The sequence below is a fragment of the Furipterus horrens genome, unplaced genomic scaffold (assembly GCF_987537825.1).
Source record: "Furipterus horrens unplaced genomic scaffold, mFurHor1.1.pri manual_scaffold_5, whole genome shotgun sequence".
NCBI classification, from domain to species: Eukaryota; Metazoa; Chordata; class Mammalia; order Chiroptera; family Furipteridae; genus Furipterus; species Furipterus horrens.
In genome coordinates, this window is record NW_028327175.1 from 102,386,036 (window position 1) to 102,401,782 (window position 15,747).

At 42.9% G+C, this 15,747-nt stretch overlaps 1 pseudogene; it reads left to right on the forward strand.

The window, feature by feature from the left end:
• Positions 1-12,920: 12,920 nt before the first annotated feature.
• Positions 12,921-13,437, forward strand: LOC150009169 (small ribosomal subunit protein eS26-like; annotated as a pseudogene).
• The last annotated feature ends 2,310 nt before the right edge of the window (positions 13,438-15,747 follow it).

Genomic DNA, 15,747 nt, shown 5'->3' on the forward strand with positions numbered 1-15,747 from the left:
TATCTCATTTTCCCATTCAAGGAATAATGGATTCTGATATTATTTCTTTGTTGTCAGTACAGAGGAAATGCTAATTTTTAAATACTTCATGAGAAGTGAACCCGTAAACATTCTATGTACACAGATGACCTACTGACTCACCAGGTGAAGAGGTGAGTCACTGAACACATGTCTACATACTCGGCACTGTGTTGGTCTTTTGATATGTTATATTTAAACTTTATAAGGTCTGTACAGGGTAGGTATCATTATTCCCAGTTTTGATGGGAGAAGAGTAAGTCTCAGAGGGTTAAGTAACTTGCTCAATTACCATAAGAGTAGAGCTTCAGTTAATACCCTGGCCTGTCTGGTTCAAGTGTGACTCCTATTTCAACCAGCATGTGTGGCTTCCCTCTGAGAAACTATCTCTCAATTTGACATGGATATTCTGTTTGTTCCCAGAATGTAATGAATGGATTATTCACCAACCTAAGCTTGGTCCCAAAGTTCCAGTAGAAACACTGAAGCCCATAACTTCCTCTACCAGGCATCAAGTCCCTATCATTCTGTTTTACCTATATTAACTCATTTAATCCTGACAACAATGTAGGAAACATTTTCTATGCCTTACAGAAAAGGAACCTGAGGGTAAGTAACCTGCCGAAAATCACATAGCTAATAAGTTGCATAACTGGGATTCAAGCTCCAGCAGTCTGACTCCCAGATCCGTGCTCTTAACTACTGTGATATGAACTAAAATGCACAGAGAATTTGAGTTATCATAAAGATGACAAACTAGGTAAATGTGGTACTGGCATCCTTCCACAACCACATCAAAATTACAACTAAGCTACAGAACAATCATCATTGAGAACTGCCTGAAAGCGAGATGAGCAGAAGTCCTATAACTATGGATATACAGAAGAAACTTTGAGACTGGTAGGAAGGGCAGAGAAGCAGAACAGGTGGTCCCACACCCACGTGTAGTGGTTAAAAACCGGGAAGGATATCTTGGCTGCAGAGGTCCCCCCTAAGGAGTAAAGAGTCTCAGCCACACACCAGGCCTCCCAGCCCAGAGTGCCAGCGCCAGGAAGAGAAGTCCTCATGACTTCTGACTGTGAAAACCAACAGGGATTATGACTGAGTTAGACAAAGGACTTCTGGAGTCCCAGGTGTTCCTCTTAAAGGGCCCAAGCACAGACTTACTTGCTGATGGACTCATTCAGCTTGAAATATGCTGGGGACACATGGGAAGGAACTGAATTGTCTGGCTTTGGTGTGAGGACTGGAGAGGCAGCTTCCTCTCAGAGAGCAGTGCTGGCAGAAGCCATTGTTCCAATGCTGAGCCCTCCTTCCACAGAATCAGTAAGTGGGTGCCATATCTGAGTCTCAACCCAGCTAATGCCTTTCACTCTGTCCTGGTGATTCCCTAAGACCCCACACATCCCAACATCTGGGCCCACCCAAGTCCATTACAGTAGTTTTTCCAAACAAATGGCCTATCTTGGGTTATGCTTTGGAAGTTCCTAAATTCTCTCAAAGAGTTACAAATTTCAAACAAGCAGTATCTGGGCTCAGCATGCCCCATACTTCTTGCTAAATGGCCCCAGGTCAGGCACTAGTGTCAGCCAGACTCAGGTTGCAGTTTGACATCCCCAGAGTACCTCCAAGCCCAGCACAAATAGCAGCCATATGCACATCACTTTGTAGCTCAGGCTAGGCACAGATGGCAGCTGACCTTACCTCCTGGGAGACCCCAGAGCTATTCTATCCCTTTACCAGCTTTAGACTGTGCTTGAAGCACTACCCAACCACCTTTACAGGTGACACCTTCAAGGGAAGAACTCAGGAGGCACCCGAGCCCTGCTGAAAGGACTCTGGTTCTGTGGCATCAGTTCCTGCACAGCAGCTCCTCTGCTGTAGTCACAGCCAGTCTTCATAGTTTATCAGCCTGGGAGTCACTTCCTCCCATTGACTTAACAACATCAATCAAGATTCAACTACAACAGGAGAGTGAACACAACCTGCCCAACTCGGGTGATTGGGAAGGCTGCACCACTGGACCCTATAGGACATCTAATATATAAGGCCACTCTCCTAAGACCAGGAAACAGAGCAGATCTACCTAATAAATAGAAACAAATTCAGAGAGGCAGGCAAATGTGGAGACAGAGAAACATGTCCCAAATGAAAGACTAGGAGAAAGATCCAAAAAAAGAACTAGATAAAACGGAGGTAAGCAAACTACCAGATACAGATTGCAAAACACTGGTTATAGGATGCTCTAGGAACTTAGTAAGGATGTCACCAGGATTAAAAAGAAGGGTATAGAAACCATAAAAAAGAACCAGTCAGAAATGAATACAATAACTGAAATGAAGAATACACTGTAAGAAATCAACATCAGATTAGATGAAGCTGAGGACTGAGTCAGTGATTTGGAACACAAGGTAGCAGAAAATATCCAATCAGAGCAGCAAAAAGAAAAAAGAATTTTTAAAAATAAGGATAGTTTAAGGGGTTTCTGGAACATCAAGCATAGCAACATCCACATCATAGGGATACCAGAAGGAGAAGATAGAAAGCAAGGGATTAAAAACCTATTTAAAGAAATAATGACTGAAAACTTTCCTAACTTGATAAAGGAAAAAGATATACAAGTTCAGAAAACACAGAGCATCCCAAACAAAATGACCCCAAAAAGACCCACATTAAGATACATCATAATTAAAATGTCAAAGGTGAAGAGTAAAGAGAGAATCTTAAAGCAGCAAGAGAAAAGCAATTAGTTATCTACAAAGGAGCTCCCATAAGATTATGACCAGTTGCCTCTCGCTCACCCCAACAGGGGACCTGCCCCTCAAGCCAGGCATATGCCCTTACCGGGAATAAAACCAAACTTTCCGTTTGTAGAATGATGCCCAACCCACTGAGCCACACCAGTCAGGGCCTGAGGATATGTTTATTGATTTTGGAGAGAGAGAGAAAGGGGGAGAGAAAAAGAAACATGGGTGTGAGAGGGAAATAGATCAGCCACCTCCTGTGTATGCCTTAACCAATGACTGGGGATCAAGCCCACAACTTTTTTTTTTTTTTTTTTTTTGGTATACGAAATGACAATCTAACCCAGCCAGGGCTGTATTATAGCTGTTTTTAAAAACCTCTTTTATGTCTGTCTTTCCCACAAAATACAAGCTCCACAATGGCAGAGATGTTGGTTTTATTTCTAAAGATTTTATTTACTTTTTTTTAGAGAAAGGGGAAGGGAGGGAGAAAAAAAGGGAGAGAAACATCGATGCAAGAGACAAACATCAATCAGGTGGCTTTCGTATGTGCCCCGACTGGGGACCGAACCAGCAACCCAGGTGTGTGCCCTGAGCAGGAATTGAACCAATGACATTTCACTAAGCCCAACCAACTGAGTCACAATGGTCAGGGCAAGGGCAGAGATCTTTGTCTGCTTCATTAACTACTATATCATTATCTAGAACAGGACCTAACCACAGAGTGGGTATCAGGTAAGTACAGTTTGAGTAAATTATTGAATGAGCACTGAAAAAAATGTTAACTATTAGTATTTTTGCACAAAAAATAAGCCCACAGCTAATATCTTTTCCCAAATAAAAAAAGAAGTCCTCCTCACAGAGATGAGGGTTGTTTTTTTTTTCACCATCCCAGGACAAAAGCAAAAACTCAGAAAAGTTTTACAATAAATAGCGTTTGCTCTCTCTGCCTTCACTACAACATCTCTAGTCCTCTGCTTTCCTGCAAATGACCATGCAACTCTCCTGACTCATCATCCCATATCTTCCTCAACTCTGATGACCTTTGCTTCCGTTCCACGTAAGCTGCCCACAGGAGTGGCCCTTGGTATCGTTTTGAAGGGCCAGATTTCTGAAATCTTAAACTCCAATCTTCTGCTCTTTGTACTTAACCCTCTACGGAAGATTGTATTTTCCAAATGGCTGCAACAAGATCTCCTATACCACATGTTCTTTTTAATTGTGAAGTTGGCTCCTGCTCCTGTGGAGAGGTTGAGCCTACCTTCCTTCCCCTTGAATCCATGAGGGTCTGTGACTGTGGCAGTAATGATGCTCTCTCCCTTCCAAGGCTGGATCATAAAAGGTACTAACACTTCTCTGTGGTCTTCTTGGGATACTTGCTTTTTGCACCCAGCTGCCATGCTTCAAGGAAGCCCATGCCACACAGAGAGGCTGCATGTAGATCTTCCAGCCAACAGCCCCAGGTTTCGATGGACAGCCAACATCACTTGCCAGACATGGGACTGAAGAAGCCTTTGAGGTAACTCCAGCCCCAGCCTTGGCAAGAGTGTGAGAGACCTGAGTGAAAACCACCTAGCTGAATCCAGTCAACTCCCAGAGCCATGAAAAAAAAACTGTTGTTTTAAGCCTCTAAAGTTTTGGGCTTATACATTATGCAGCAGAAGTAAATTAAAACACCCTTCCTTCCTTCCTTCCTTCTAGCTCTCTGGTTCTCTTACTCATCAAAACCTAGTCTCTCTCTGGAAACAAGCTAATCAATGTTTTCTCCACAGCCCAGGAGGTGACAGGTCAGGGCACGTCACCGTTCTTCATGGCTATTTCAGACTACGTCATCCTGCTTGGCTAACCTAAATGTCTCTGTATCTCCTGCACTCTATCACCTTGAATACTCAGTTTACATGACTGCAGCAAGTTCTGACTTTATGAGGTTCCCTCCCTAAGGATTTCTGAGATTCTCTACAGAGGCTCATATGCCACCCATACAGAGGTAAATTAATTTACTCAAAGTTTACACTCCAGTCAGCAGTGAAGCCAAATACCAGCTATGCCTGGCTTTCTCTGCAACACCATACCTTCTTTTCTTGCATATATTTTCTTTATATAACTCCTATAAATTTTTATCATTTTATTTCTTTTAAAACTTCCTAAGGCATAATATGAACTCCTCAACAACTCAAAGGGAGCCCAAGAATAAATTATTCAAAAATAATTAACAAAAGGCCTTACCTTCCTTCATAATTTAGTGGTAACCTTTCCTTGCTGGCATAGAAAAGATTTTGTAGAAGAGGCCCCTGTGTGTTAGGAACGAGGTCTCTGTGTGTTAAGAACAAGGCCTCCTCTAGTAACCTTTTGGCCATGAGTTCTACACAGCACAAACTAAGCCTGACCTTTTACATAAGAAATACACTTTACAAAAGTATATTGCATGAAGGCACATTCTGAGCATCAGATGAACTGGTCTGAACTATGGGCAAAGAGAAAGTGTTGTGCTGGCTTAGAACATGGGTTACAAACACAGCTCTACCTTTTTACTGGCTGCATTTGCCTGGAAAGGTATTTAACCTCCCCCTGCTTCAGTATCTTTGTTTATAAACTGAGGATGGCAATAGTACCTGCCTCAAGGATTAAATACATGGTGCCTGGCACATAGTAAGTGCCAATAAATGCTAACAATTGTTATCTTAATCTTTGTTTCTATGGGTAAAAGAAAAAAGCAGCATTCAGTGAAAATAAACCTTTTGAGAAGCAATGGCTTAAAATAAACTATTTGAAAATGAAATGATCATATTGGGAAAATGCTATCCCAAATTTAATTTTGGATCTATATTCCAGTAACTCCATGAAACACATTAAATTGTGTAGTTACTTAGAAGAACATTTAACAACTAACTTTAAATGTAGACCCCAACTGGGGGAGGGAAATTTAAAAAAATGTAGACCCTAACAACTTATAGGTACAAAAAGATCACATTAAAGTTATAACTGAATCTTGTAAATTTTAAACACCAGATGATCATGTTACAGAACCCCTGGGCTGCTCCAATTGAAAACAAACCCACGGGCTCTTTACTTAGGGGTCCGATTGCCCGCTGTCAGAATTACAACTCTTAATACTTCAGTTGAGTGAAAAGAAAATTGTTTATTTAACAGTTACACATATCCTTGCCTCCCCTCTACCAAACCTAGCCAGTTTTAGGAAGGTCAGAAACACCGTTTCCCTACTTCCCAAACACAGTTCAGCTTTACCAGCAGCTGCCAATCATTCAATCTGATTGGGGAGGTCCTTTCTGTGCTGTGGTGCCCTTCGGCTCTCAATACAAAACCACCGGGATTCTCAGCCACCTTGCAAACTGTCTTCTTTCTGTAAACCGCGTGGATCTCCTCTCCTCCTCCAGAGCACCCCTGCGAAGAACCGCCAGCCGGCGAGGGAGACAGCCCCAGAGCGCGCCGCCCCCCTAAAGTGTTCGCAGCTGCCTATATATCCCTGACTGCGTCCTCTGACACAGTGGGTGTTGCCAACAGTTCTGACCATTCACAGAACCCCACGTAGGCTCTGTGTGCTTTCCATACCGTCCCCTGGTTCAAGACTCCTCCCAACCACCTGAGGCCTTGGAAGCATCCGAGCAATTTTGCATAATGAAAGGCACCAGCCATCAGCCTCAGGCATGTGGAGGCATTCTGAAAGCTGCTTCCTTCTCCCCATCCCCCAGCCACAAACTCAGGGGATTTTTGGACTCCCCTGTTTCTGTAACAATCATGCAAGAATCATTTCCCTTCCCCAGGTATATTGGAAGACCCCGCCCCCCCCAAAAAAGTGTCTTCATGTGTACATGTATCATCTTTTGGTTCAGCAGACTGATGGTTCAAATCTCAGCTCTACGGGGAAGTTACCTGTTACTTATCTATTGCTGCATTACCAATTATTCCAAAACTTAGTGGCTTAAAACAGCAACGATTAGTTTATTGTTTCTCACGATTTCTGTGGGTTGGGAGCTTAGGAAGAACTTGGTTGGCTCAGTGTCTCTCGTGTGGCTAAAATCAGACACCGGCTGGAATGGAAAGAAAGCCGTGATGGAGCAGCTGGGTTGGCTAGGTATGCCTTTCTCTCTTTTCATGTAGTTTCAGGACCTCTCTGTGTGCTCATTCCATGTGGGTTAATTTGAGCTTCCCCACAGCATGGTGGCCTCAGGGGTCCAGGAAAAGTATTCCAGTAAACAAGGTGAAGCATGCATTCCCTTTTCTGACCTAGCTTTGAAGTCATGTTACCTCATTTCTGCCACATTCTATAGGTTACAAGAGAGTCAGAAACCTGCACAGATTGAAATGGAGGGGAATAGACCTATTTCCATAGGTCAAGATCACATGCAGAATAACATGTGGGTGAGGAGGTAGGGCAGCCTTCTTTGGAAAATGCAATCTGCCACATAACAATCTATCCAAAACTAAGTTTCTCATCTGTAAAAGGAGGATGATAATAATGTCTACCTAGTAGGGCTGTAGTGAGAACTAAGTGAATAAATACATGGAAAGCACTTAGAATAGTGCATGCTCCACAAATACTATCTATTATTTTCACCATTATCATCATCAATCTTTTCATTGGTCACTTAACCAAGACTGTGCAGTCATGGCCCCCACAGGTCCTCAGAAATGCCTCTCTTGAGCCAAGTACAGCACTTCCGCTGACCTCTATTTCCCTGAATCACTGTCATTGTCTGTAAATCTTCCATAATTGCTAGTGTCCCTGCTGGCTGAGCCCAGATTCTGCAGCTGCTGGTCCCCACAGCTTCTCAGAGATGCCAGTGAGTGGATCCCACACTGACTATTTGCAGCCCACTGCTGTTATTTGCCTTAGCATAAGTATTGCTAAGAAGCCCAGACTCCAGCAGGCAAACCACATTTCCACAGTGGTGCCACCTCTGAGCTGACCTTCTCCCATATCCTGCTATTACCTCAGCTCTGAGGGGCAAAGGCCCACTGGTTCCTCCAGCCATGAAAAGCAGGTAAAACAATCAAACAAATAAGCAAATAACTCCCTCTCTCAGTATTATGCTCAGTTGTGGAGGCTGTTGTCTGGGCACAAAATGATGAATTGCATAGTAAAATCATTTTCTCAACTGTTTCTCTTCTGGAGCAAAGACCCTCCCAAGATGGTTCTGACATGACACCCAGTGCTGTTCCCTCTGTACTTCTGCTCCTCTCTCCTCACCCTGGCCATGTTTAAACATCTGTCTAGCACAGCAGGTGCAATTAGGAATATGGTAGTTTCCACAGTCTGCTTCCACTGGCCACAACAAGTCCTTCCTACATATCCATATGTTCTAAATGGTGGACAGGGTTGAAGTTGGTTTTCCCCCAGAGTCTTCCATGTAAGTCAGTAGGTGCAGACGGGTATTTGGGAAGAAAGGAGCCATTTAGACACAGACATTGAACTCCCAGCTCCTGCCTGCCAGGATACCCTGTCACACCTACCATTACCACTGCAATCACTTCCCTGTTCAGGAGATGGCCATGTATTTGGGAGAGAGTTTTCATGATTTCCTTGACTTCTGATGTGGTAGGAGAACTGTTACCCTGGAAAGGTGAGATGGCCCCACAAGGAACAGATTTCAATAGATGTTTTGAAGGAGGTGAGGACAGCCATGAAGGACTAGCTCGCCCAGAGTCCACTCCGGTCCTGGGGAAGGAGGGACCACAGCTGCAGGCTGAAGGAGCAGTTGTCAAAAGTACTTTTATGACCACTGGGGTCCACACCATGCACTTTAATGCACAAGTGTCAGTGTGGTTCAGAGGGGGCTGCAGGACTCACAGTATCAACAGCATCAGGGGGTCTAGCCCCACTGCAGTGGACATCTGGTTCTCTCCTAGGTGCCCAGGATCTAAACCTCTCCTACATGCAGTCAATCTCCATGTAAGGAATCAGAGCCCACTTCCCATGGAAAGAGCTGAAAATACCAGACACTTGCTTTTCCTAGCACTGCTGGAGGTAGAATGTGGGAAGACCCACAGGCCTTGTGTTAGGGAGGGTAGAAGAAACAGTGGCAGGATCTATGTCTCGTTGCTGAAGGTGACAGTGACAGGGTTCTGGTGCCAGTAGGAGAAGGCCAGGAGTCCACAGGAGATCAGGGAGAGGCGTCTTTATAAGAGCAGCTCCCAGATGGGATCTGGACCTTTGTTGCTGTTTATGGAGCTTCCCATCATGTTTTCCCTGACCATACAGGAATTTTGCAAACTATCCAATATCCTTTTAATAAATTCTTTTTCTTTGTAAATTAGCCAGAGTCTATTTTGATGCTTGCCCATAAGACCTTTACTAATACTGACATTTTAAGTGATTTTTAACTCCAGAAGCTTCAGGGCACAGTGCCCTCGGCAGGGACACCAGCATCTACGAGGATGCTGCTGGCCCAGCAGTGGTAAGGCCTGCCAAGGGGCTGTGCATGTCAACCAAAGAGGCCAGAGCAGGGGGAAGAACATGACAGATGTTCTGGGGAACACCAGCAGAAGATTCTCTTCACGGGCAGAAAATCCTATGATAGCCACATAAGGATGAGACCCAGAGACATTTGGAATCTTCATGACTATTGACATGACCTTCCTCTTACTCACAGGCCGATGCAGCCCCAGGAAGCCTGTTACTCCACAACAACCCCCACTGTACACCAGAGAACCTGTGGACCTGGCCCTGGCCACTGACTGCAGCCTCACAATGGGGGCCTCAGGGCTTATTAGAATGCCTGGGGCTGGGAGGGAAAGACTTCTGGAATTTGTTGTTTGTTTCCATTTTTAATTAAAGAGTATCAATCTTTTTATTTTTTATTTATTTATTTTTAGAGAGAGAGGAAAGGAGAGAGAAAGAGAGAATGAAAGAAACATTGACTTATTGTTTCATTTATTTATGCATTCATTGGTTGATTCTCACATGTGCCCTGAGCAGAAATCGAACCCACAACCTTGGCGCATTGGGGTGATACCCCAAGCAACTGAGCTACCCGGCCAGAGCCAATCTTTTTTTAAAAAGCTCTTTTAATGCCTTAACCTATAGCAGGTGATATAAAAGAAAAAGTCCCTATAAATCTAGCCAACCACATGATACCTAAATTCCTGAAATAGCCCCCTACCAAGTAGCTTTTCATTCTATCTGCATAATGAAGTGGCTAGAAATGTTATCCTTGGTATCCTGGGCTAGAAAACATCAGCCAGTAACATTCACCCGTGCCCATGCAGGTACCCTGTAACCTATGAAAATGATGAAAAAGTCAGAAGATTCTATTCTTTGTAAACAATAATTAACTGTTTCAATAAAAACATAAAAGTGAATTGTAAATAGAGATTTGTTCTAATTTTTTTAAAGATTGTATTTATTTATTTTTAGAGAAAGGGGAAGTGAGAGAGAGAGAAACAACGTGCGGTTGCCTCTAGCGCTCTGCGAACTGGGGACCTGGCCCACAACCGAGGCATGTGCCCTAACTGGAATTGATCCAGCGATCCTTTGGTTCTCAAGCTGATGCTCAATCCACTGAACTACACCAGCCAGGGCAGATTTGTTCTAATTTTTAGAGTAACCTGGAACATGTAGAATGCTTCTGCAGTTATTATTTCTCACATTTTGACAAACAAAACACCAAAGATCTCAACCTTGCCTGGTGTGGCTCAGTGAATTGAGTGCTGGCCTGCTAACCAAAGGGTCGCCAGTTCGATCCCCAGTCAGGGCACATGCCTGGGTTGCAGGCCAGGTCCCCAGCTGGGGACGTGTGAGAAGCAATCCCACATTGATGTTTCTCTCCCTCTCTTTCTCCCTCCCTTCCCCTCTCTCTAAAAATAAATAAATAATTTTTTTTTTTTAAATCACCAAAGAATAGCTGGACAAATCAGCAAGTTCTAAAGAAAAAAAGCAGTAGGAGTGTCTAGTATAACCAAAACCAGAGATCATTTAAAAATTCCAGAACCGAGAAAAATGTTCTAAAGGAAGGGAAAGCCCTAGTGCTTTACTCCTTTAATATTAGGATTTTTTTTATATGCAATTCCAAATTTGGCAAGAAGTATGAACTGTGGCCCAGTGAGTGACAATAAGCATTTCAGAGTTCACAGCACACTCTCTGGCAAACTGTTGTAGCCAAAGTTGTGGCATCATGCTTGACCACTCCTTTATTCACAAGACCTGGCTCAAATGGCTATTTATAAAAGTCAACTCTAGCCTCAAAAGATAAAAGATTGTAGAAGGTAATTTAGGCTATAAAAAAGCAATGAAGCTAAGAGGGAAGGAAGGAAGGAAAGAAAGAAGGAAAGAAGGAAGGAAGGAAACCATCCCCCTTCCCTCAAATACTCCCTCCTCATTTGGGGTGATTACGAGATTGTAGAAATTTATACATAAGGTCTACCTTGAAGACTACAGCACTACTTTGGGTATGTGCTTATTGGAAAACAAGTCTTATTAGTTAACTCATAGAACAGCCAAGATGAAAGGATTTGGGGGAACATGTGTTCTCACCTCTAATTTTAAAAATGAGGAAATTAGATTCCAAAGAAGCTCAGTAACTCACCAATTAGGGAAGAGCAACTCTTAGGTCAGCCAATCCCACAAGGGAGCCAATATGGAACAGCTAAAGTCAACACAGTAATGTCTCTTCTTCAGGGAACAACCAGTTAGTCCTTTGCTTTTTGCACCCACTCCAGCATGAAGTATTTCTCAACTTTGTGTTTGTGCAAACTCTTGAGCAGCGCAAACTCCTGGACTGAGACACTCCACTCTGTTTGTAATTGAGGGCAAAGGCTGGGATGGTTTGGCCTCACTCCAAACTCCTTTCCCAGAGGCATAAGGTGAAAAAAACCCTCATCTTATTTTCCTAGTTAGTTGAGTAGAGACAAGGTTCATCAAGTAGGAGTAAAAGTTTACTTTACTCCTGAGGTGAAAGAAAGCATTCAAACCTGAGGAAAGCATTGACCGATTACTACTCTGTATAAGACTTCACAACTGGCCAAACATATCTGACGTTAACACTACTGCAGATTGAAATAATTTGCCTGCTTTTCTGTTTTCCTTCAACCCAAGTAAAACTTAACTTTTAGTTCCAAATGTAAAATAAAAAACACGGAAATGGAATACAGCTTTGAAAACACTAGAGTGACAGGAGAAAAGTTGTACCTAGATGCATTCAATGAAATTTGATCCGAAGAGACAAGGAAAGGAGAAAATGAAGGGTAAAGAGTTGAGAGTTGAGCAGGTATTTTTATCAGAAATGTTGCTTATTGAACTCTCCTCCATTAAAATATTGTCCCTGTAAGCAAACTTAATATTTATTTCCTATGGTTCCCAGAATACAAAAAAAAAAAAAAAAGCACATGAAAGAAAGAGGAAGGACAGAGAAATAGAAGGATTTGAGTAAAAACTGGGGAAATCCCCAAAAAGTTAAGAGAAGGTCAAGCTCTTGCTTCACTGCTCTCCTTTCCAATTCTGTTTTGCTCAAGAAAGGATTCCAATCCCTATTTCGGCTCTTTCATGTTTTTAAATCCATGCCTGTTCCTCACATAATTAGTTAGGGAGAAAAGCCATGAGCTAGTACAATCTGCTCCCCCACCACTTCTGGAATTTTCCCCCTATGACACAATAAAGTTAGACAATGCAAACATACACTCCAGGGCAGTCAGGGATGCCTTTGTTCTGGTCAACCAGAATCAAGCTCAACTAAATATGCCAGGGAGCAACTTGAGCAAAATGGAAATGAAAAATGATTTTCCACTTCTAGATATAGTAAAATGCATTAGCAAGAGCTTTGGGGTCTAAGAGAGAATCCAGTAAGTAGCAAAAGATCATGGTTGAAGTAAGTTAATAATGATTAAAGTTTGAAAAAGGTGTCTATCTACATATTTTGGGGTTTTTTTATGTTGTGTCCTCTCCCCTCCACCTTGTTAAGGTACGATTGACACATAAAATCTGTATGTATTTCATGTACAATGAATTTGGGATAAAACTGTGTCCTTTTTGGATCATATGGTAAGGAAATGCTTATATATTCAAGACACACAAGAATGCTACCCGGATCATTTGAAAGGCAGTACATAATAATACTAGTACATGTCTAAATTTAGCAGTTTTGTAAAGAGCTTTCTCTTTGATTAAAATAGTGAGTTTATCTCTCTCGGGTCCTTGCTTCCAAGATGACCAAATAAAGAAGGAACAGTGGTCATGCCAAAAAAGGTCACGGTCATGTGCAGCCCATTCGTTGCACCAACTGCGCCGGATGCGTGACCAATTGCAAGGCTATTAAGAAGTTCATCATTCAGCCCTGGCCAGGTAGCTCAGTTGGTTGGAGCGTTGCCCCATACACCAAAAGACTGCAGGTTTGATTCCTGGGCAGGGCACATATCTAGGGTAGTAGGTTCAATTCCACAGTTGGAGCACTAATGGGGGGCAACCAACTGCTGTTTCAGTCTCACATCAATATGAGTTCTCTCTCTTTCCCTTCCTCCCTCTCTAAAATCAATAAACATTTTTTTAAAGAAGTTCATCATTCAAAACAGAGTAGAGGCAGCAGCTGTAAAAGGCATTTCCAAAGCAAGTATCTCTGACGTCTGAGTGCTTCCCAAGCTGTATGTGAAACTACATTACTGTGTGAGTTGTGCCCTTTACAACAAGGTAGTCAGGAATCATTCTTGTGAAGCCCAGAAGGACTGAACACCCCCCACCCCCATATAGACCTGCAGGTGATACCCCACAACCTCCACCAAAGTCTAATGTAAGGAGCTAAGTCCTTAAGGACTGAAGAAAAGTTCTCTGGGAAAAAATAAAATGGAAATTCTACTTTTTAAAAAAATTGTGAGTTTAAAAGACTCCAACTAAGAGCTATGGCAATGCTCTAGGCCAGAAATCATCATAGCTAGACTGAAACAATGATGGAGGGAATGAAGGGGAGGAGAAGACAGAAAGAAGAAATAGTTCAAAGATACAACCAAATAGGACTTGGAGAGCATGTCAATGTGATGGCAAGAGTGCAGGGAGAACCAAAGAAGGCTCCCCAGGTATGGCGCATGGTGTGCCAGTCACGGAGCTGGCAGATGAAGGAGGAATGAACCAGTCAGCATGCTTGCACCAAGTGCCAGCAGAGGGCCCTGTGTTTCCAGCTGCTGCCAGACTGTGGGCCATGAGGCACTCATCCACCCTGACTGCCTGCCGTCACAATCACAAAATGAAATTGTTTTAAGAATCCAATACCACCATTGTGTTTAACAGTCGGTGTAGATATTCAGAAGTCCTCAGACAATGCACATTGAATGAACGATATAAGTAAACAACTAGATAAAAGTAAGTGACTTCCATGAAGACAAGAATTATGCCTTTTTGTGATTTTTGTAAGACAATAAATTTATTCATTATAGATTAAAAATAAAAAGAATTATGCCTTTTTAAAAATAATTTATTTGTTGGTTTGTTTATTCATTTATTTTTAGAGAGGGGAAAGGAGAGAGGGAGAGAAATATCACTATGTGGTTGCCTCTCACTCGCGCCCCCAACCGGGGACCTGATGTGCAACCTAGTCATGTGCCCTGACTGGGAATCGAACCAGCGACACTTGGCTCGCAGGCCGATGCTCAATCCACTGAGCCACAGAAGCCAGGGCCAAGAATTATGCCTTTTGAATGTCCATTCAGTAATCCCTTCTTCTACCCACTGTGCCACTTAGCAAGCAGGCTGGGAGAGCAGTCCTGGGGGAGGAGGGGACAGAGGAGGTGGACAGGTCACAGAGGGACACAGCCACAGTGACACACTCTTCTGCCTTGCCACCTGTCTTACTCATTACTTTATATAATCCAATCATTAAAAATGGTTTCCCCAGTATAAAATATTTGCTTCATTCAATAATAGAACAGACACTCAATGTTTGAATTTATTAGGAAGGAAAACAATTCAAATATCATTTGGAAACTTCTGAAAACATACATAATTTAAAGAAAAAAAACCTCAGAGGTATGAGTAGAAGTAAAACCAATTTTAAGGGACTTAGTGGGTTTCTTTTCAAAGATTTTATTAATTTATTTTTTGAGAGGGAGAAGGGAGGGAAAAAGCGAGGGAGAGAAAGATCGATCAATTCACCCTCAACTGGGGACTTGACCCTGGAACCCAGGCATGAGCCCTCACCAGGAATTGAACTGGTGAACTTTCAGTTTGCAGGATGACTCCCAACCCACTGAGCCACATCATGCAGGGCTGGGATTCAGTGTTTTTGTATAGGCAAGACTGTTTGGGTTTTTGGCCTTCTTTCTTCCCCACCTTTTCTCCTTTTCAAAGTGTGGGTTTCATTTTAAAACTTGAGAAAAGAGGTGTTTGGGGAATTTTCATTATTCAGAAGCCCACTGCTGCTGAACAGCTGTCTTGAGTCACAACTAAGACACAGCTACTGGGAGCCTGTGACAATTACTTCTGTTTGTGGGAACACTTGAACAACACACTCTATTCTGTTTGCAATCAAATGGACCAGACACATGAAGAAAGACAGGACATTGTCTCCAATATCAAAGGTATGCATCAAGATGTTGATTTTGAAGAGACAACCATTTCCCAAGAAGCCTCCATAGCCCAGCCCCACTGAGCCTCCACAGGCACTGAATGTGAGGATGAAGGCATCTGGGACTTGCTGTATTTGCCCAAACCTTGAACTGCAGTGATCAAAAGAAGTTGATGCAATATTTCCTCACCAGTTGTCCTCTTCCCTCTCTTACCCCTTCATGTCTAGTTTCTTGATAAGCAGCTGAAATGTTCTTTAAAACAAAGACTGGTTAGTTACTCCTCAATTCACAACCCTCCAGAAGCCTCCCATAGTTCTTAGAATAAAGACCAAAGACCTTTCTAGGATCTCAGAAACTTACTGACTGGCACCCATGATCTCTCTTGGCCTCATCTCCGGCCTCTCCCTCCTGCTCTGGCCATACTGACCTCCTTGTTATGCCTCAAACACACCAGGAATACTCCTTTCTCAGGGACTTTACA